Genomic DNA, 9,837 nt, shown 5'->3' on the forward strand with positions numbered 1-9,837 from the left:
CATTTTGAGAAAAAAAGCAAAAATACATTTCATTTTGTTCATATCAGACCTTAGCCTTACTTTAATCAATGGTAACTTTAGGAGCTTTCGACACCTTTTTGAGTTTTGAATCCTAAGAAAATGGATTCTACAGATATAACACAAGAATCCCAAAAAAAAAAAAAAAAAAAAAAAGATTTTTTTTTTCTTCTGAATCTCAAAATTTGAGCAGCACAAGCCATGCGGATCCACTTCATGAACATCTCTAAGTCATTAAAACGTATAGAAAATGAAAGTTGATGCCAAACTACATAATTTAAAGGATCTTTATAAGTGTTAATTGTCCCCTGTGAGGGCACGACATTGTTGATATTAAAGTTAACTATAGCGACAACAATTTTTATCTCCTAAAAATTACGAATTTTTGAACTTTCAAGTTGGCAGGTCTGACATTGCAGATAAGATATAAATTTGATATGAACTCATTGCTGTTCTATAAATATGAAATAATAAACTTATTGTACAGAATTGTGTCTCTTCATGATTTTAAAGGAATAAAGATATTATTATTATTATTATTATTTTCTCTGATCTGATAAGCAATCATGCGAGTATTAAATGTTAATGATATTCATGTTTTTATTATTTAATGTAACTTGATGTGGAAAAGAACTGAACTCCGAATCTTAATAAAAATCAAATTATGTGTGAGTAAAATTGTCGTGTGAAGAATGTGAAAACGTTTGCAATCTGAATTGTGGGAAAGTGTCGCTGTGTCAAAGATGATTTTTTTGTAACCTCGAGCCTAGGATCGTAAAAAATGCCGACAAAAGTTAATAAGAAAAGGGTTCCGGATGGAAATAGTGCAAACAATGGACGTTTCAGGTGGAAACCCTTCGTCAGCGAAACAATCAATTTTGATGACGAAAGGTTTGGACCCGAAACATTTATTGTATTTCCTGCTTCCATCCGTTTCCATTTTTTTTTTCACTTTTTTGGTACATTGGGCACAAAAGGAATTTTAATGCTATGGTTTTGGAAAATATTGATTTAATTGTCATAAATTTCTCTGAAGAAAAATGTAAAATATTCCCCCCCCCCCCACCCGGCTCAAAAAAAAAATATAGCCTTTCAGCACAGCTTTCTTTTAAAAGTTATCTTTTTCCACATATTTTCGGCCGTTTGAGAAGAGAATTTCTGGCTTTTAAAAGATTTTTGGTGATCATCAGTTTTAAACTTATTTCTCATTATTCATTCTAGAAACACAGACCAAAACTATTTTTTTCATCTCCAGCTTTTGAATTAATTTAGCATTTTTTTTTTTGTGTGCGTGTATCGAATGTTACGAAAAAGACCTTTTTGCACAGCGCCATGTATACAGAATGTTATGAAATTGAATGTTACAATAGAACTGAAATTGATATTCAATCATAGCGGGGTCAACTTATTGTAATATTATTATTATATGTGTGGAAATGTTAATATGTCAAGAGTTTTGTTTCCTGTAGTGAGATCATCATTAGTGATTCACGATTCATGTGTTCAAGAATTAACAGCAAAATAAAAACGCAAATTTAATTTGAAAATCAAAACTGCCATTGGTTTCTTGGAAGACAAATAATGACATTGAAACTATATATAACTCGCAACTGAAAAAAAAAAAAAAATCTATCTACGTCTTACAGTGCAAGGTATATAACTCTGTCAATTTCATAATTCATTTAGAAAAGGCAAAAATTTCATTGTTATGCCCCCTTAAAAAACATCCATAGAGTCATGGAAACATCCGAACTTTTGTCTCTTGAATTAATTCATTTATATCCTTAAACACACCACGATCACTCATTCCCCGTAATTTTAACACAATTAGTTAATTCTACCCGTAATGCTCACGGAAACATGATTCAAAAATGATTTGTGACCCTGCCCTTTGTTCATCCGACTTCATTAAAAACTTATGTTTATCATTTCTTGCTCAACAGAATAAACTTCACGAACATTTTTTTTTACCGTTGAATACTGAATGCCAATTCTGTCATACCTTGAAAAAATAAGATCACGCATTAAAAATTCTGGCCAGAAAACTCGTCCTTCAAAATATCAATCGATTGAAATGACCCTCATCTTGTCAAACTCTCTCAAACCTGGGACTTTCGGGAAGTTCCAGGTTTGAGAGTTTTTGCCAAGATGAGGGTAATTTTAATCGATCGATAATTGAAAGACAAGTTTGCTGGCCAAGATTTTTAAAATGTGTGTTTTTTCTGAGTAAGGCAAAGTTGTAACATTTTTAAAATCTTTCACTTTTACCATTTAAATGACCTTATGATAAAGAATATCTGTCTCTATCGTAGAACAATGTTAATATTATATCTAATTTGGAGCTGAATAAATAAATTTTCATTGTTTTTACTATTATTACATATTTTCAAATGTCTTATATTTCAAGACCCATTCAGGGTCATTCATACGTTTATATCATTTTTTTAATACTGGCCGGAGTTATGACCTCCTTGTCTTCTATTTCTCTGTCTTCTATCCCCCCCCCTTCTCCCCCCCCCCCCCCCCGCCTCCCACCACCTAACATTTCTTTTCCAGGGTGCTTTGGTTTATTTATAATTAGAGTATACTTAGGTTTTGTCTGGGCCCTGGCCGGATCCTCGGTTGAGGGGGGAAACAGTCAACTGTATAGTAATAGTTTTGGAAGATGATTTTCTTTTTCGATATTTCTATGCTATACTCTACTACTAAATGGAATTGAAAAGATGGAAAGCTGTAAGGTTGGCATTTAGAGAACGGCGAAGACTGCATGAAATCTAGGGCAGGGGAAATACTAACGTAAAGATGAAAATGGCAATACTTTGGATGGAAACGGTTCAAACGAACTTGTTTCTATTTTCTCCATCTATAGCCTTTCCATTTTCATCTCTACTTTTGTATCGTTGTCTATCGCCTCAAAACGGTTTTAAGCCATGTTGAATAAGATACTGACCATTGAATACACAACTAAACTGTGAGATTTGAGTTGATTTTGATTTGAATTGATGCAGTTCCCAACCTATGTCATATTTCGATCCACTTGTTGACGCCTAGTTATGTACTCGTACTTGTGTGTCATTTCACAAGAGGTCAACTGGAAATGGCTCGCCAATTGAGTGAATGCGTTATCTACCAAATTATGTCACTTAGTTTGCGGACAAAGAAAAATTACAATGACCTCTCCACACGGGACTGCTATCTCGGTGTTAAGGCTTGTTTTAAAAATGGTGATTTTGTGAGTTTTGTTCACTCGTAGAAATCATCGAGCCCTAAAAAGAGTGTTGTCCTCTTAAAAGTATTCACTGTGTTGGTTGCATCTAAGGGATAGAATCTATGATAATCGTATTCACCTAATAGCCACTCATCTCGATCTCCTACCAGTCAGTCACATTCTCCAGTTGTCTTCCTAGTCGAGTAGCTGGAAGTCGTCTGTCCAATATCTTTGGGGAAGACATTGTAAACATTTGAATGTATCCTTCACAGTAGGATCTTTGACTTATGCCTGAATGGGACTTTTAAGTTTTGTTTAACTAGGTAAACATGGGTCGCTCTTGGAATCTTTTGTTCCCTGAATCTACTGTTTCTTCTTGCTCTCTACTTTCCCTTCGGCAATGGTTTTATATCTGGTTAACTCCTACAAAAGACCTGATTGGTGCAATGTATCAACTCATTGTTAATGTTCATGAATGAAAATGTGTCTATGATGTTGTGAGAGTGTTTTACTTGGCCACCCAGATGTCTAAAAATTCTTTCATAGTATGAATGATGAGACATTGTGTGTATTGGCCTCTATTCCACGCCAGCCCTTACACAGTGTATTATTATTAATTGAAATTCTAGTAATGTACAGTAAAAACACGCCGGTTTCTTTAAATAATGTGTTTTACGTCGGGATAAATAACTGATTTCTTTCTCATATCATTTATCACGGTACTTATAAACAAACGCTGTCGTTAGATGGACAAATAGAATCAACCGTCCATTGAAAAAAAATCCCTTACCTTTTTTTAGCTTACAGATGAAAAACAAATGGATGGTCATCATAGCATGTCGCTCCAACACCGAACCCACTTCACAGCATCCGGGGAGCAGACATCTTAGGTCATGATCAGTGCAGCTTAGGACGTGCGCCAGTGTCTACGCACAACACCAACACCAAAAAATGCATGGTGTAAAGAGGAAAACCCTGGGCCAATTTATAAATCTCTTTTTACAAACGTCTTTGACTGTTCCTGCTACCTCGAATTTCCTCACAAAGTGGAGAGTCTTCTATCATTATTTAGCTGTTTAAAAATAAAAATAATTACCCATTGGTAGCACGTCTGACCGGTAATCAGAAGGTTTTAGTTCAATCCCCAGTTCAGGAAGAATGATTTTCAGATCCTTATCTTACATCAGTGCCTGCTCCTTAATTTATCACTTTCGTATTCAATTTAAACTACGTGCACATTTTTGACAGGTCTGATCCCCCAACGCACTATGGGCCTGTTTTAACATTGCTGTAATAGAAAATATTTTACGTTTGTTTTAGAGTATTTCCAATGACAACAATGAAACCAAAACAAATTGGGTTATCAGACCTGCAAATAGGTGCACGTCGGCTTTAAATGTCACGGAATATGATTTTGTTTATCCGAAGACGACGTCTGTTTGTAAGTACCTACAGTTCTATATCTTGCCATTTCGAATGCCATTCAACCAGACAAACTATATTAAATAATGAATCACAAGGATATTACCACTGTTATCATAATTACCTTTTGTTTCCATTTGATGTTGATATTATCGTGTAGTCACAGAGCATTTCGTTGTTTCATCATCATCATCATCATCATCATCATCATCATCATTATCATTACTATTATCGTCATTGTTATCAACGAATTCGTTGTTAGATTTTCGTCATTAATTATCAATCCTCTCAATCACTCAATCCGTAACATTATCAATTCTGGTTTCACCACCACCGTCTTTGTCATCATTATCATCATCATCTCCATCACCACCACCACCATAATCACCATCACCATCACCATCATCATCATCCATCCATCCATCTATCCATTCTCTCGGGACAATCGTTGTTTAACACAGCCATCCAATTTCTTTACTGTTTCACCAGTCAATCCTCATTGTAAATAACTTGGTGTTCATTATTATTATTATTATTATTATTATTATTATTATTATTATTATTATTATTATTATTATTATTATTATTATTATTATTATTATTATTATTATTATTATTATTATTATTATTATTATTATTATCATTATTATTATTATTATCATTATTATCATTATTATCATTATTATCATTATTATCATTATCATTATCATTATCATTGTCATTGTCATTGTTATTGTTATTGTTATTATCATTATTATTATTATTATTATTATTATTATTATTATTATTATTATTATTATTATTTTTAGATTCCTATTTTGATACCATTTCCTAAACCCTGCATCTTCTACCGTACCTCCCCCCCCCCCCCCCCCCCACACACACACACACAAACACAATTATTACGACATATAATAGGTTAGGGCCCTCCAAATTCTGAACTATAAAATCAAATTTATCCTGCCATATTTTATCCTATCAAATATTTAGTTCCTTTTCCAAAGCACCATTAACATATTTAATAATAATAATATTGTACTTCGTAAAAATAATAGTGGGGTCCTTTGTTATGCCTGGATGGTACATTTAGGTAATGTCGAAATAGGCAAAGAAATGGATTTCTCTTGGAACCCTCTGTTCTTTATTTGAATTAGTCCCCTTTAATTTATTATCTGGAACTTTTAACTTCAAATCCAAGACTTTTCTTTTATCGTCTCCCTTATTAATTGGATTCAATAGTCTGATCTTACGTCGCCCAGCAACGGGGAGCAGCGTGGTTCTAAACAAAGAAAATCGGTACTTTTTATTCTTCATGCTGGCTAGAACTTTTTCACATGTCATGCGATCAGACTGTATAAAAGTCAAAACATGGTCATATTTATGTTTTTCTCCTCTGGATACACTTTTATGCTCGTCGGGAGAAATATTTCATAAAGGCGTGCACCATTGTTCAGATAGTTTATAGCCAGTTACTCAGTTACCATGCGTCATTATAAGGGAAGTGGAGTCATGACTGTTGAAGAGTATTACTTGCGCTGAAATAACCTACATGCGTCTCTTGCGCCGAAAAAAAACCCTTTTAAAGAACCAAGGTTTCAATGTTCAGCATCTGGGTGTGATTCCCGACCTCCCATAGTGGGCACGGGGAGGGGGGTTGCTTGCTGTGTCTTATATCCCCCTGTATCTGTTTTCCAATTTCTCTGTCTTTGTATTGGAATGAGATGACTAAGTTTTGTCCTGACCCTGGCCGGAGTCCTTGGCTAGGCGGTAAACAGTTGATTGTTATGCACTGTGTAAAAATGTTTTTGTATACATGTTATATATGATTTGTAAACAGTTGAGTGTATTCTCTCAGTGGGGCCTGTGTTTGTGTCTGGATGAGACTTTTGGTGATCTCAAACAAAGGACTTTGATAGTATCCTCTTGGAATCTACACCCGGTTCCTATTTGAACCAATTCCCCTTTGTCTTACATTTTCTTGGGCGCTTTAATTATATTTCTTGAACTTTTTACTCTCCCATTTTGTTTCTTTTTTTATTGGTGCTGATATGACCTTCATTTGTTGCAAGCACTGTAAAACCATTAAAAAGAATAAAAACAAAAGATGGATATACCAAATACCCAAATGATCAGATATGCGATTGCCTTTCATCTCTCGAACGACACGAATTAACCAACTGCCGAATTATTAAAAATTTGTCCAGAAAACACAGCCTTCAAATATCGATCGATTTAAATGATCCTCATCTTGGCAAAAACTCTCAAACTTGGGGACTTCGCGAAGTCTTATATAATTAATCTTGTAAAAAGAACGAAATTAACGTCAGTTAGCTCTTAGTTATTGTTTTTCGGAGTCATTTTGAGTAGTCCTAACTCAATTATATCAGACTATAGATAGTGTGCGCTTGGCTCAGAAACTCACAACATTACCATCTAGAAATATAAAAGACCAACACACAAAACTATGTGTAATCTTGGTCGTTTATAGTCTGGTTAATGCAGTTTAGTGAGAATTACTTATAAACATGGATGACAAAAAACATAAACAAAGCCCTGGGTGACGTCATCTTCATTATATAAACTTTAAAGTTTACACATAGTGTGTTAGTACTTTATAGAAGTTCGAAGATGACGCCACTCGGGTCTTTGTTATTGTTTTTTTTCCTCCCATCCATGTTTGTGAGTAATTACACTAAACTGTATTAACTTGACTATAAACGTTTAAGGTTACACATAGTTTTGTGTGTTGGTCCGTTATACTTCCGGATGGCAATGTTTTGAGTTTCTTCGTCAAGCGCACGATGCTATCTCCATCCTACTGTCGGATGTTCTGAGTTTGTTTGGCTAAACGATAGGAGCAATACGCTTCAACAGTCATGACGTCACTTCCCTCGTAATGACGCATTGTAACTTAGTAACTGGCTCTAAACCATGATAATACAGGACCTAGTAGTCTGTGCTCTAAACTATCGGAACAATGGCGGACGCCCTTATGAAATATTTCTTCGACGAGCATAAAGGCGTATCCAGAGGAGAAAAAAACAAACATTATAAATTTGATCATGTTTTGACTTTTACACATTTTGATCACAAGACATATGAAAAACTCTTGCCAGCTTGAAGAATAAAAAGTACTGATTTTCTTAGTTTAGAACCACGATGGCCACCGTTGCTGGGAGACGTGACATCAGACTATTGAATCCAATAATGTTATGACATTTCTGTCGACAGGGAAACTCTGCAGGCAAAAAGACAGTAACCCCCCCCCCCCCCACAACCACATGTCCTCTAAAACGTGTTTTTTATGCGTTATTTCTTTTCTTTTTCTTTTTCCTTTATTTTTTTGTTTTTGTTTTTGTTTTTTTGTTTGTTTAATCATTGACTGATGTCGTAAAGGCACTCATACTTAGACATATTATAATAATACATAATAATAATATTATGACGTTCACAAATTCACGATGGTGTACTTAAAATTCATCAGATTCAAACTCGTGTCATTGAAACCGTGTCCTGTTTGCAAATATGTATAGTTTATTCTCAAATTATTCACCGTTTGAGAGAGATAAAAAACAACGTGTCATTGTGTATAGTTTATTACATATAATATGGAATGAATTATTCAAATATTTATTCTTTCCTTTCAAGTCTCATCAATTTTTTTTTTTTTTTTTTTTGGATTTAATAAAAATAACTGTAGAACACGCTTATACCGAACAGTCTTAAAACGAATCGATTGATATAACGATATCATTTAATATTATTCTGTGCCCCATTTTTTTCTGGATTGTAATTTCAAAAAAAAAAAACAAATTAGAAAAAACAAACAACTAACAAACCAATAACACATATTGATATTAAAAAAGAAAACAAAAAACGTATTTTTTAAAAATTGATGTTCGTTACATCCGTGTTCTACTGTAAATCTTTGTTCCGAGATTACAAGTTTAAGAGTTGTGTTGGATATTGCCATACCATTATTAAAGTCACGATTTCAAATGATATGTTTTTATTTAATATAATTTGGATGATGTCAAATTGAAATAATTATGTATGGCGTGAACGAAATTGAATAAATATTTGTCATGCACTGCAGTATCTTTTTCTTTGGGTTTTCTTTTCTTTTCTTTTTTCTTTCTTTTTTTTTTGTTTTGTTACGATTGTTTGAATTTTTGTTTTTGCCTTTTGTGTTGTTGGTTCGATTTGTTTTGTTTTGTTGGGTTTTTTTTTGGGTGTCTTTTGTTGTTGTTTGTTCTGGGTTTTTTTTTTTTTTTTTTTTGGGGGGGGGGGGGGGGGGTTGTTTTGTTTTGTTTTGTTTTTGTTTTGTTTTGTTTTGTTTTTGTTTTGTTTTTGTTTTGTTCTGTTGATTTTGTTTTTCAGCGTTTCTTTATCTATATTGTGATACAAACAAACGGACCTGGGTGGGGTCTTGAACTTGAACCTCCCATGGTGGGCAGGTGGTCACTTGTATCTTCTATCCCCCTTATGTTTGTTTTCTGAGTTGCTTTCTGTATTTGTTTTCCTCGGAATGGGATTACTTGGTTTGGTTCTGGCCCTGGCCAGATACCCTGGCGAGAGGGAAACAGTCAAATGTACATTTAGTTTTGGGAGATGACATATTTTATCTTGTAAATCTGTTATGCACTGTATTATTTTTTGTATACACAATAGTATATATGATTTGTAGACATTTGAGTGCATTCCTCGTAGTCGGGACCTGTGCTTGTGTCTGGATGAGGCTTTTAGGTGATCTCAAACTAAGTACACTGATAGTGTGCTCTTAGAGTCTACACATGTTTCCTATTTGAATCATTTCCCCTTTGTCTTACTTTTTCTTGGGTGATTTAATTGCGATTCTTGAACTTCTTACTATCCAATTTTCTTCCTTATTACTGGCGCTGATATGACCTTAATGTGTTGCAACCGCCGTAAAACCCTCAAAAACAAACAACCAAACTACCACTGGCTGGGGTTCCTGACCTCCCAAATTGGGCAGGGAGGTGGCCTTCTCTGTCCTTTTTAACCCATATATCTGTTTTCTGAGTTGCTTCCTGTCTTTGTCTCGGAAGGAGATTACTTGGTTTTGTCCTAGACCAGACTGGGTATCTTGACCGGGAGGGAAACAGTTAATGTATAGTTTTGGGAGATGGTATTTTTTCCTTGTAAATCTCTGTCATGTACTGTTACAA

The sequence above is a fragment of the Berghia stephanieae genome, chromosome 1 (assembly GCF_034508935.2).
Source record: "Berghia stephanieae isolate SIO BIC M18660-M18661 chromosome 1, UCSD_Bste_1.3, whole genome shotgun sequence".
NCBI lineage: Eukaryota > Metazoa > Mollusca > Gastropoda > Nudibranchia > Aeolidiidae > Berghia > Berghia stephanieae.